Source organism: Neovison vison, chromosome 11 (genome assembly GCF_020171115.1).
Source record: "Neovison vison isolate M4711 chromosome 11, ASM_NN_V1, whole genome shotgun sequence".
NCBI lineage: Eukaryota > Metazoa > Chordata > Mammalia > Carnivora > Mustelidae > Neogale > Neogale vison.
The window spans coordinates 132213420-132227431 of NC_058101.1; the positions used below are offsets into that span (position 1 = coordinate 132213420).

The following is a 14012-nucleotide window of genomic DNA, read 5'->3' on the forward strand; positions in this document are numbered from 1 at the left end:
AGCCCTTCCAAATATAAGGCCTACATAGTTAAAACAATAAAAATTAAATATTTTTTATTTTAAAAATATTTTTAAAATTAAAAATAAAGAATTAGTAACAATGACAAAGGTTTGTTGAATTATTACTTATTGTAGACTTTATGTTAAGCAGGTTATACGAACAATTCAAACAAAACAACTTAGACTGATGTGTAGTGATTTGTCCAAGATGTCTACACTGACGAAAGATCTGGTTTCTGGTTACTCATGATAACCAAAAATCAAGGATTCTAATTATCAATTCACTATGGAACAGGATTGGCTATATACTTTTAAATCTTCATCTTATCAGCATTTCCATAATATAAATATAGCATAAAGCACTAAATATGGTAAATAATCATGCATTGAAACTATTTCCCTGCTTATTTATATGACTTATTCCCTTAGACATACATATTACTCTGTTTTAATACATGTATGTCAATCCTACCATTGTGGTAACTTTAAGCCATGTTTCTTATTACATATATGAATCATATTAAGTGTAAAAGGAAAATACTTTTAAATATCATTATTGTATCAGAGAGCCACATTTTCTAGTGCAAAGACTTAAATACCCTATGTAAATATATCATTTGAATTAGAATACAATTTGGATTATGCTCACTGCAAATGTGGTGATCCAATGCGTTTATGTACTATTGTCTGCCATGGTAACCATAATATAATCCTACTAGAAGATTTAAGAACATACCTAAGCAAGCAGGGACACATTACTGCACTCACTTCTTATGTAGAATTAGAATCTCTGACATCATCTGGGTAATTTAAGTAAACATGGACCACGATTTCTTCTTGGAGAGAGAGAGTAGGGTGTTCCATTATTTGTGGGCTAATGGAGTTCCATGAATATGTTATAGTAAAAGAATTAATACACTACAGTACTCTTTTGCACTCACACAGTAAAAAAAAAAATTATGGATTGTGGTTATAACAAGGTCACATTGTTTAATATCAAAAGCAACTACATTTTAGAATTTGGGACTCTTTGGCCACTGAAGGACAGTTCATTTGATCTTCTTTAAAGCTGGCCATCTGGTGGCATCATTTCAAATTGAAGTCATGTTCTAAAAAATGTATTGTGATTCTCTGAGGATGTGGCTAAGCAATTCAACTCTATTTCCAGAAATTATAGTAATCAAATGTCACAATGATATAAAATTATCCCATGGAATTGGAGAGTAACTTCTACAGCAGGAGCTTCTCACTGAGAGAAGGTTCCCTGGGCTGGAAGGATGCAAGCAGCATGAGAATAAAAGTAAAAAATGGCAGGCATAATGAGAGGGCCCAGGGGTGTCCATACTAACGTTGTTCTGTGCCAGTTTCCAGCTCACTGACTTTCCTAGCCTTTGGCTACCCTTTCTCTGCATTCCTTAAACAGCAGACCTTACACTATGTCTACAGCTGTCAGATTTTGGTGGGGAAGAGAATTTTAGGCCCCACCAGAGAGGTTCTGATTCCAGAGGTCTTAGAGAAAACACATTTTATGGATTTTAGAGAAAATGCATTTTAAACAGGCATCACAGAGGAATCCCAACTCTGGGACTACAAACCTCACACCTGTGAAACACTGCTTTAGGAAACAGGTTAACCTCAAAGCACGTCAGTTGTATTTGCATTCCAAGGCTTAGTGGAGTATTTATTTATTTGTTTTTTTTGTGTTTGTTTCATTAATGAAAATGAGTGTGGTATTTCATTGCCTGAATACTGGTTTTGTTCTTAATCTTAGCAGGGGTAGGCATAATTGCATTTATTTCAATACTCTCATTTATAGGACTAGGGGACAGTGGGGGGAAAGATGTTGAAACTACAGAAGCAAAATACTGTGCACATTAAAATTTTTAAAATTTAATCTCTCATTTTGCCAGAGGGATGGAAGGTAGAGGGAAAGGCAAAAAGGGCTAATGGGGGTGAGAGGAACAGGCTTCCAGTTATGGAATGAAGAAATAAATGATGGGGCAAGTGGTATGACACAGGGAATATAGTCAATGGTACTAGGATAGTGTTGTATGATGAACAACAGTAACTATGCTTGTGGTAAACATAGTATGGACATATATACTTGTGGAATCACTATGTCACACATCTGGAACTAATGTAACATTGTATGTCAACTATACTTCAATAATAATTTTTAAAAATATAATCTTTCTAACCGGAGATGAAATCCTTAGTGGCATTAAAAACAACTGTTCCCGAGTTTAGAGATAGGGCATCTTTGTCGTAGGTGGCATAAGAAACCATCTTCAGAAGTATGAAAGAGAAGCCACAATCAAGACAATTGCAGATATTTATTTATATTTTTTTGTCGAGATTTTGCCATATGCTTTGCAGGAGGAACTAATTCCTTCTTATCTTCTAGAGGAGAAAGTTGTTTGGTCCCCAAAGATTGTCGACCTGTGATCTCTTAGATGCTGTTAAGAGAATGTAACTATTTTTTTTTAAATCTGATTTTTGTTTCATTATTAGAAATTGATCAAAATCATTTCAATATGTAGCAGAGAAGTAGTGGTAACATAATTCTAAGAGTTGTTCAAAAGCTTAGGGTTGAACTTAATATATTTTTACATGCATTTGAGCTTTTAACAGCATTTGTGATTCCAAAAACAGTGCAAGTAAGGGAGTATGGAACTCTGGTTTGCAGAGTGTACAACTGAGTTGTCTACTCACAACAAGTAGATGAGTACCACCTCAAGTTTATACACAGAGTATGTAAGGTCAATCTTGGCTCTATGGTTCCTTACTCATCTTTTCCACAGCATATGAAGAAGAGGTGGACATGTACTCTTGTTTATGGATGGCTTTTCCCCCCCAACTCCCTGTACTTCCTCCCCCCCCCTTCCTTTCTCTCACTCTTTTCTTTTTGAAGGCCTGTACCATCTTATTTTCATGTAAATACTGAAAACATTCACTTTAAAATGTAGCCCTTTCTCAGATTAGGTAAGTATTTCAGCTGATGGGAGATTCCCTGAATATTTGAAAAGTGAAAAAAACAAAACTGTCAAAGTAGTTCCCTTGGACCTATGAATCTTCCCATATTTGTGATATCTGGTGCCATAAAGTTCTTTTTAAGGAATTCACATAAGCAACTCTAAAATATAAAGGAGTGGAGATCACAACACACATTAAGCCCCTTTTTCTGTGGCATGACTGACTTTCACCAGGGGCCTGGGGCACTGGCCAGTCTCCCAGGCTCTCTGGCTTCTTTGTCTCTTTCTAAAGGAAACGGACTTACTGTGCTTACTTTGGAAGTGCAATGAATCCTGATGGCTAGAAGAACTTCTGGTGTTGCCCCAGCTTTGTGTCATGTTAGGGAGGTCATTGAAATTGTTTTGATGTGTTTTGATCAGTCATGGGATGTGGAATGGATGATCTTTGGGTCTCCTGGAGCTCAAAATTCTGATTTATAATCCATAGTTTCCACTCTCTTCCCTCTTCCCTATGTACAGTTGATTTTCTCACCAGTCTACCTCTGAGACACTGTACTGTAATATTGAGAAATAAGAATAATCCTGAAAATTTTAAACACAGTGGTATCTCAGGCCACGGAGGCCTTGTAGAAGTGTTTTGGGGGAGAATAAATTAAAGTCAGGGGACTTAGAGGTGTACTCAGTAATACTAAATAATCAATTTTAAAATATGTGATTATCCTGCCCCTGAAGTTTCCCATCTCACAAGATATATTTTAATCCGTAATTGGTTGATGAGCTTCAGGCTAGCAATTACACACTCTTTTCTATTAAATGACATGGAAAACCACCTGAGAATATTTCAAAAATGCTTTAATTTGTTTGTGAAAGGTATCTGAAAGAAAACAAAACAAATATAAAAGAACTTAGTAGTTCATTGATTTCCAAGGTGTATTTTTTCTAACAATACAAAAACATTGGAAGAAATTAACAATGTAGCCCCTTCTCATTTAGCTCCTGGAAATTTTAATTCCATAGCCCTTTCCCATGCTGAAAGGAAGGGAGAATAACAAAGGTATTATCCCACCCAGGCCTCAGAGGAGTTGTTTTAATAGAATGGAATCATGGCTTCTGATCTCATTTTCCCATAAATGTTCACAGCTCAATCTCAAGGAATGGCTGTGTTTACCACCACTGATGTTTATAATCAGTGTTAACACAGGAAACTTAGACAGTCAGCCAGGCAGTCCTTTTCTTCTCTTGTTAACGGGGCTTGTTATTACTGTTTCTTCAATTTCCTAGAGGATTCATGTACATAATCATGTCAGCTGCTAAACTGGTGGGAATTGAAGCTATTCTACATTTTGAAAGCATTAGCATGTGGCAACTTACTAGCTACATAAATTAATGCTTTGCTTTTCACTTTTTAAAAACTTCTAGCAGTTCAAGCATCTCTAGTTTTTTGGTAGATGTGTGTCGTCAGCATAGAACAACTTGAGTTTTGGCAATTATCGACTTAATTAGATCATTATGGAGCCAATCAGAATAATGAAGTCCTCAAAGTAAGTTTACCAAGATTTTGTTGTCAGTATTTGAATCATTTTATTTAATTTCTTCATATTTATTATATTATTATTCAGGTAAATGTTATACCTCCATTACATTTACATTTAAAATTTAATTAACAATAATCCTTAGAACACAGTTCATGTCTAAAATAATTTTTCTTATTATAAAACAGATGTGTCTTGATTGTAGGCATTTATAAAATGCATAGGAGAGAAAACAATAAAAATTACTTGTAATTCCATAGTCCAGAGTGAAGATGCTTAATATTTTGATGTATTTCAATCTTTTCATATGCATATAGTTTAAAATAAATGCCTTACAGTTCAACCCATTTCACTATGACTTCTTCCCCTTCTATTCCACAAAAACTTATCTCACTGAGTCTCTTACATACTCATTGTTGCTAATTTTAATGAAAACCTCTTTATACTTTCTTATCTGCCTTGGCTTTCCCTAAATAATTGGGTGCCATTATGTATTTCAAACTCTATGAGGTGAGGGATGGTCCCATCCTGTTTACCTTTGTGGTCTAGTGCTAGTAGAGTGCACGGCACATAAGTCCCTGGATAGTTTGTTTAAACAATCATATCGCTCATCTTCAAACAATACCTCCATTTCATTTTATGGCAATAACACTTGTGGACTTTCCATTACTTATCTAGAAAGGCGTTTAAAATCTCTTTCATTTTTCTCTTGTTCTTCTTTACTTTCAAAACCAGTGACTTTCTGTTCAACATCTTCATCTTTCCACTCTATCTGGCTCTCCATGTAATCTTATGATTTCTGTTATCTTTCCTAAATCAATATCCACCAGAGATATTCCCTTGTCAGATTCATAAATGTATCTGTTTATTGTAGTTTTAAACTTTGATACATATGCATCCCAGAAGCAACATGTTCTAAGCCAAAAAAATTACCCTCTCGCTTCCCTAAAAACAACTACATCTTTCTGTGAGGTCTTCAAGAAATAATCATAACTGAAGTGGGATTGGCTTTGAGAGATGTTAAGATCCTAGTTAGAGTGAAAAAAAAAAAAATAGGGATTGAAGACAGTCAAGAGACATGTCCTTGATAATTACTTTTGAGATAAATGTAGCAGCAAACCAAATTATTTGCTAAGAGTCTGTCAAGTTTAGGTTTTGAATCTCTTCAGTTGGGAAAGTTGTGGATATAAAAATTCCTTGAAACAGGGACTTGGTTAGAGTATTAACCCAAAAAACTAAACAGAACTCTACAGCAATATACTGGGTTAATAAGCCAAACAAGCTACAAAAAGCTTTAACACCAGAAAATCTCGCCTGTGGATATAGTCATTTATATACAAAAAGGAAGTAATCTAAATTAAAGTTTTAGTGAAAAATTGTATATTTCTTACCCCAAACTATGCTTTCCAAAATGCAGCCTGCAGAATACTAGGGATATATTATCTGGGTTTATATAAGAAGGAAACAGACTTAGATGGTCAAATAAAATTTAGGGAAGCTGATATAAAAACTAATTTTATAAAAGATTTCTCAGGGACTTCAAATGATAATGTGTATTGGAAACTCCAAGAGGAAGCTGTAGTATGCATGGTTTCTTAAATATTCTTAACAATTCTTACTTTAAAAAAAAAGAATATATTAAGGGATAAATCGACTTGTGATTAAACTTTGAAATAGACTGCTATAAATAAATGTATGAAACCCAGTTGCATATAGTGGGTACTAAGCAAAATAAGATCTTAAAAAATAGAGTATACCAAACAATGAAGAAACATGTTTAAAATATAATTTAACTTTTTCTTAGCTACTTTTCTATGCTGGCTATAAGTCAATAGCTATTATCATAATTCTCCCATCAAAAAAATAAATAAAAGCTGGTGGGCATTTTCTACATAGGGAATAATTATAAAATGTGCCCCCTAATTTTAACATGCATTACCAAAATATCCACATATGGGGTGCCTGGGTGGTTGGTAAAGTGACTAATTCTTGATTTCATCGCAGGTGATGACCTTTAGGTGATGAGATCAAGCCCCGTGTCCAGCTCTGTGCTCAGGGCAGAGTCTGCTTGAGATTGTCTCTCTCCCGCTCCTTCAGCCCCTCTCCCCACTAGTGTGCTCTCTCTCTAAATAAATAAAAATAATAATAATAAAATTAAAAAGTCCACATATAAGTGGATTCATTCAAATCAAACTCGCATTGTTAAGGGTCAGTTCTACACACATTCACATAGTAGATATGAATATAAATAAATATAACATAAGCCTTCTCTCTCTTAAATGTACTAAATAATATATGCACTTCAACAAATTAGCACTAACCTAAATATAAAGCAGTTTTTTTGATAAATCATGGTGTGATGTAAAGAACACTTCAGAGCTACAGAAACTTCAATTAAGTAGTTAATGAATTAATTAATTTGATTAGTATGTATTATAACAGCACATTTAAAGATTAAAGACCATTGATACTAATACTGGAGCTCATCTTAGTACCTGCAGATATAATTCTTTTGATTAAATCTAAGCTAATGCATGATAAAAACTCTTAGCAAACTGAGAATAGATGGAAACTACTTATCCTAAAAAAGGACATCCAAGGGGCACCTGGGTGGCTCAGTGGGTTAAGCCACTGCCTTCGGCTCAGGTCATGATCTCGGGGTCCCGGGATCGAGTCCCACATTGGGCTCTCTGCTCAGCAGGGAGCCTGCTTCCTCCTCTCTCTCTCTCTGCCTGCCTTTCTCTGCCTACTTGTGATCTCTGTCTGTCAAATAAATAAATAAAATCTTTAAAAAAAAAAAAGGACATCCAATTTTAAAAAAATATTAAGAATGTCATACTTACTGAAATAATCCTTAATAAGATCAGCAACAAAAAAATGCTGCTATTATCAATTATATTAAGGATTGTACTGGAGTCCTAGTCAATGCAATTAAAAAGTAAAAATAAGGGGCACCTGGGTGGCTCAGTGGGTTAAAGCCTCTGCCTTAGGCTCAGGTCATGATCCTGGGGTCCTGGGATCAAGTCCCACATCGGGCTCTCTGCTCAGCAGGGAGCCTGCTTCCTCCTCTCTCTCTGCCTGCCTCTCTGTCTACCTGTGATCTCTGTCAAATAAATGAATAAAAATCTTTAAAAAAAAAAAGTAAAAATAAAATAAAACCTATAGGGGCGCCTGTGTGGTCGATGGGTTAAAGCCTCTGCCTTCGGCTCAGGTCATGGTCCCAGGGTCCTGGGATCAAGCCCCGCATCAAGCTTTCTGCTCAGCAGGGAGCCTGCTTCCTCCTCTCTCCCTGCTTGCCTCTCTGCCTACTTGTGATCTTTGCCTGTCAAATAAATAAATAAAATCTTTTAAAAAATTAAAATAAAATAAAACTTATACTCGGAAAGTTAAGGCAAAAGTCTACTTTTAGTTATGTGACTATCCATATAGAAATTGCCAAATGCATTTTTATTCTTAGAATAAATAATTTGCTGAACCAAAAGAAAAAGTCCACATGCAACATAAAATTGTAACTTTTAGGCCATAACATTCAGTTAGAAAACGTATTTTTTAAGTTAAGATTTAGAGTATCAATAAAAATAAAATATAAAAAACTCCTTTATAGAAGAAACTTAAATATTTTACTGAAAACATCAAGCAAAGTAAATAGATGGCAACATTGACGATATTTTGGAAAGAAGAATTCTCCATCATTAATATACCACTATTCCTCAAACTGAGCTATAGAATCAGTGCAATTCCAATGAAAATCCAATTGAGGTTCTTCACAGAACTTGATAAGCTGATTTTACATTGCATATGGAAATAAAAAGTGGCAAGACATCTAAAAATCCCTGAAAGAGGACTAGGTGTGGATGTGATGAAAAAGTTTGAAGGGTAAAATGATAGACAATAACGGATCATGAAATAGTTCAAACATACTGAAGACTAAACCTAAGCCATGCATTTTGTAATATGCAGAATATTGCTCACTTCATGATAGATTTCAGAGAACAATAAAGTAGATTCAAGAGAGGACACATTTAAAGAGAGAAATTTGATAGAGTGGTAGAAATTTACAAAGAATTTTGCCACAAGACAAAGGAGAGAAATAGAATGAAAGATAATCATGGTCAAAGGTGTTTTTGCTTGTTTGTTGATTTTGAAGATGGGAAAAATTACATTGTTCTTGTATGCTGATAAAAATAATCCAGTAAAGCAGAACTTACTGATGAGGCTGAAAAGAGTGAGGAAGAATTCTTAGAGCAATGTCCTTGAGAACTAAGAAAAGATGTGATACAATAATTGATATATTCCAAAGTTTTTTTAAGTAGAAAATGAAAGAATAAGCATTATCATTCCTATGCATTCAGACATGCATGAACTTGATTTTGACTTTTGTCAATTATTAATAATAATTAGTCATATTATTTAAGCCTCGCTCTACTTTAGCTTTCACCTGTGCAATCATACCATCTTATGAGGCTGTTGTCAAATTAAATAAGATAATATATGCATAACACCTAAAAATTTGCACTGACACACATTGGGCTCTGAAATAATGACAACTATTAGTATTCTGATTTGTAATGAGAGAATCAACTACTTCACCCTTGAACTATTTCTCTGAATGTTACAATCAGTTAAAAGACTCAAATGCAATGTCTATAGCTGTTTAACAGTTTCTTAAAACAGGCTATGTTCTGCTAAAACAAAACAAAAGAAAACACACATACTGATATCCAGTGATAGATAACATTAGATATATTAACTCAAACAACACCTATACTTTTCATAATTAACCATCTGCAAATTATACTTAATTGGGTCATTTTGTTTCCACTATAAGATATTAAGTTGCAACGATCCAAAAAAATCCACTTTTAAAAGTTATTGACTATAGCTTGATTTGTAGCAAGGCATTTATATATGTTTTATACATCAAATTTAACTTGGTTTAATTTAATTATTTTATTTTAAAATTTTAAGTATAAGCTCACATTGTTACCTTCCAGTGCTCCTTATAGAATTAAATCTGGGAGCAGATAATTCTTTTTCAAGATCAGAATTTGTACCAAAGACAATCTTATATATGTTTAGTGGTCAAAAAACCAACCATAAATGCTCCATCTTAATTGCATATAATCGGCATTACCGATTTAAATGTCCAAAGCATATTATTTCCTTTCCATTTTTCTCTTCTTACTTCAACTGTTCCTTGACTTTCATGATGATTATAAGTTGCATATTTTTTAAGTACTTGAATCTTTAAATCATCATACACACTTTAAAAGACTAAGCCTTAGAATCTCAAATCCCAACAGCTAAGATGACATTTTATCTGACTTCTAAAAGACACACACACACACACACACACACACGGAAGTGCTTGTTTTTACAGTTTCTAAGAAGAATTTCTCTAAAGCTTTTTGTTTTCTCTCAAGATTACACAATTGGTGTGTAAACATTACTATTCTTACAATATCTGCCTATTTTGGAGTCAAAATTATACTGAGAAAATTCAAGACATTGAAACTACCAGGGTGATGACCCAGTTTTGGAAGGTCCATAATTATGTCTAAAACAGAACCTGCTGACAGAGTTCAAAGCTTAGGATTTCAAAGTTATTGGATTTTGAATGCAATGAAATGTAGCGAAGGGCCTTCACTGGCCTCAGTGGGGGAAAGGACTTGCCTAGTGACTGGTCTGAAGGAGATAAACAAAACGTATTCTAATGTGATCCAAAGTTAATGAACTTTCAAGCATGCACGAAAGGAACAAAATTCAAATGCACACATCAGTGATTTATATAGCTATAACTTAATTATTTGGGAGGAATTTCCATTTGTGTTATATGTTCTATTATCGATGTAACTCAATTGGATTGCCTTCTTATATTTGCATTTTAATGCACTAAGAGGATTTAATTTGAACTTTTCTCCCACAAGGCTATTCCAAATGGAAATTTATTTCTACGTTACTATTTGAGCTGTATTCCATTCATTACAATCAAAGATGTCAGAGTGTACTATGTTGCATACAATCACTCAGACTGTGTGATTAGTATGGAACCAAACTCAACTTAATTTTTTAAATAACTTTGTCAGCTCAGGAAAATGACACCAGTTCAAAGCTGTGCTTCATCATGATGAGGTTATAAACATCAAAAACATCATGATTATTTTGAAAATTTGATTAGACATATATAATGATCAATAGGAAGAAAAGTGAATTCATATTTCATCAAGGAACCAATGCAGAAAAGCAAAAAGAATTACATCAGATCTGATATATGGTACACATATTATTGTAATATTGTTTGTTAAACTTATTTTTATAAATCCATTTCTTTGTTTTGGAGTTTTCTTATAACAAAGCTTATAAAAGTATATGTTTTATTTTTTTATTTTTATTTTTTAAAGATTTTATTTATTTATTCAACAGACAAAGATCACAAGTGGGCAGAGAGGCAGGCTCCCTGCAGAGCAGAGGCACCCCAAAAGTATATGTTTTAGAATGCAAAGTTAATTCTAAAGAGGAGATATCCACACAGAATTATTGTTATAGTTTTTAAATTAAGAAGTGGGAGTCCTGAAAAATTCTTTTAAAAACTTAAATTTCTGTATAATACGATAGCATTTTGAATAAGCCCACATCTAGCACCTCTACACACATACTCACACACACAAACACACAAGTGTAAATCCATACAAACATATATATTTACATATATAGACATACACATAAAATTGGAATTTATTTTTTAACAAATAATGAAATGGAAGTATTATAATTATCTCAACTTTTTAATGGGTTTTAAGAAATGAAAATTAAAATGCCTATTTAGAAATATTTAGGGCAAAATGCTTATAGAAAAGTGTTGGTAAGTATGACAGAAATAAAACTTTATTTTCAAAATATCTTTAAAAAGGCAAGTTTATAGAGGTTTTTATATAGTATTTATAGTCTAGATTGCCTACATTATACCACAAAGAATTCTAAATCTCAGAAACCTATTTGTTTTTCAAAGTGAATATTTGCCTGTGCTATATATCCATTAATTTTTGGCAGGAAAAAAAGTCTTTTTGTGGAATTACTAAAATAAATAAATAAATAAAAATGACCTGACGAAGAGTTCCCCATCTTATGACACCGTCACTCAACATGAGCATCAGGATATACCATTCCAGGGGAAGAAAACATAGACAGTCGGGCACCAGCTAATAAACACTGACAGATAGGAGTTCTCCTATGAGGTCTATGCCCTTTTCACTGGCCAAACAAGTCACATGAACACACCTAACTTCAAGAGGATAAGACAGTGTAATCTCTGTGTATGCTCAAATAGTAAAGTGAATTTAAAAAATTTGGTGAGAAATAATCATTTCTATCATACTTCAAGATCTTTTTCTTTTTTAACAAAACTGAGCTCCCAACGTGGAACTTAAACTCATGACCCCAGGATCAAGAGTTGCATGTTCTACCCACTGAGCCAGCCAGTTGCCCCTCAGGCCCTTTTGCATTGTAAAGATTTTAATAAGCTAAAATGTATTATGATTCTTAAAGGCTGGTGGTGAGACTGTACTAAATTTCCTAAATTTTCTTAAAAAGTGATTTTCTTAAAACATTTATTTATTTATTTGAGAGAGACAGAGACAGAGAACAAGCATGGAGGGGAGGAGCAGAGGGAAAGGGAAACTCAAGCAGGGAGCTAGAAGTGGGGCCCGATCTCAGAATCCTGAGATCATGGCCTGATCCAAAACTGAGTCTGGCTTAACTAACTGTGGCTCCCTGGCACCCCCAAAATGATGACTTTTTATGTGGGATATTTTTGCATTAAATTTCTGCGAATATACATTGAAATAGTAGTTTATGCTGTATTTTAACATAGAGATAAATAAACTAAAAATATGTTACAATTGCACTATAGTAACTAAAATTTTTACTTTTTTGTTACTGAAATACATCAAATTATAATAATTCCTTATTCATATAGCATTATAGTGAAGGAAATTATAATGATTTTCTGGAATTCAGACCTTAACCCATTAAGTATGTAATGTTATTTTCTTTCTTATACTTGAATGGGGCTATCTATATATTTATATCATCTCCATCTTTCTCTGTGTGTCTCTGCATATCTATCTATCTATCTATCATCATCATCACTGAATGTATCTAAAGAATGGTTGCTCTTTAACTGAAGTAACTAAAATTTTGGGGTGAATCTATTTTTTTGGAAAAATCAAATACAGAGTTTCCTTTCTAAAATAAATTCCTTAATAATGACATTCTGTCATAATTCCCACGTTCCTTATAAAGAGGAGTAAAGACAAATATGTTCCGATCTGTGATTTTCTACCATAAAATTACTAACTGCCCATAAAATAAATCACTATGTTTATAGCTAAACATAGCTTTGTTTTATAGCTAAAAATAGCTTTGTTTTACATTATCTTAATGTCTAGCTCATTTTATAAGTTTTAGGTTCAGAAGGTTGCATAGATAGTACATATCCCATGCTAGATAGCCATGTAGCCAGCCAACACTCGATCCCCTATTGTAAACATCTTATATTAGTGTGACACATTTGTCACAATTAATAAATCAAAACAAATATATTACTATTAACTAAGGTTAATAAAATCCATGCTTTATTCTGACTTCTTTAGTTTCACCTAATGTCTTTTTCCTTTTCTAAGATCTCATTGAGGGCATCACATTACATTTAGTTATTATGTTTCTCTAGACTCTTCTTAACTGTGATTTCACTAATTTTCTAATTTTCACTTTTTCAAAATTTTGTAAATATTCTTATCTGGCAATTAGTTTCCAAACATCTTCTTAGGTCACTCTGACTCACTTAACATTGAAATGTTTCTTTTCAAATAATACCAATCAAGTCTAACATTAAGAAACATTTCACACAAAGCTGTTTTCACAACAACAAGCAAAAACTGGATTTTAAAACTATGGTGGTTCTTTGATGCTTGTTTTTTCTAAATGGTCATATAATAAAAGCTGTAAGATTGCTTTGTAGTACAGAATTATAAATTTACTCTATTGTCATGAGAAAATTTAAAAATAGAGTGAAAAGTACAAATTGATTCACATTTTTATGCATCATTTAAGTTAAAATTCTATTTGATATCAATCCACTATCCTTTCTCTGAAGAGGTTTTCTAGAAGAATTTTTTATTAATTGTACTGTTTCCTTAGTTTGTCTATTTCTTATTCATTTGTATTTACAAAATTAATGTTCTAACTATATAGACCACTTAGGTAAGTGACAGGCATTTGTACCTGTATGGCTGACCCACCCTCATTACCTAAATCACAATCTGATTACCTAGAATATGGCAGATTACTGGTCAACATTAAGCTAAATTTTATAACTAAAACTAATACATATATAGTTAAAAATTGAAACTATCAGAACTTTACCATTCTAGATGAGTTTATAAAAGATCATTCCATACTAGTTAACCAATTCTCCCCTCAGATAAACACAGCAAATGTATCATTAAAA

General features: G+C 33.2%; 1 protein-coding gene across 1 annotated transcript in view; it reads right to left on the reverse strand.

The window, feature by feature from the left end:
- Nucleotides 1–14012, reverse strand: part of FSTL5 (follistatin like 5) — a 764561-nt gene that overhangs the window by 735618 nt on the left and 14931 nt on the right. The window lies entirely within an intron of this gene.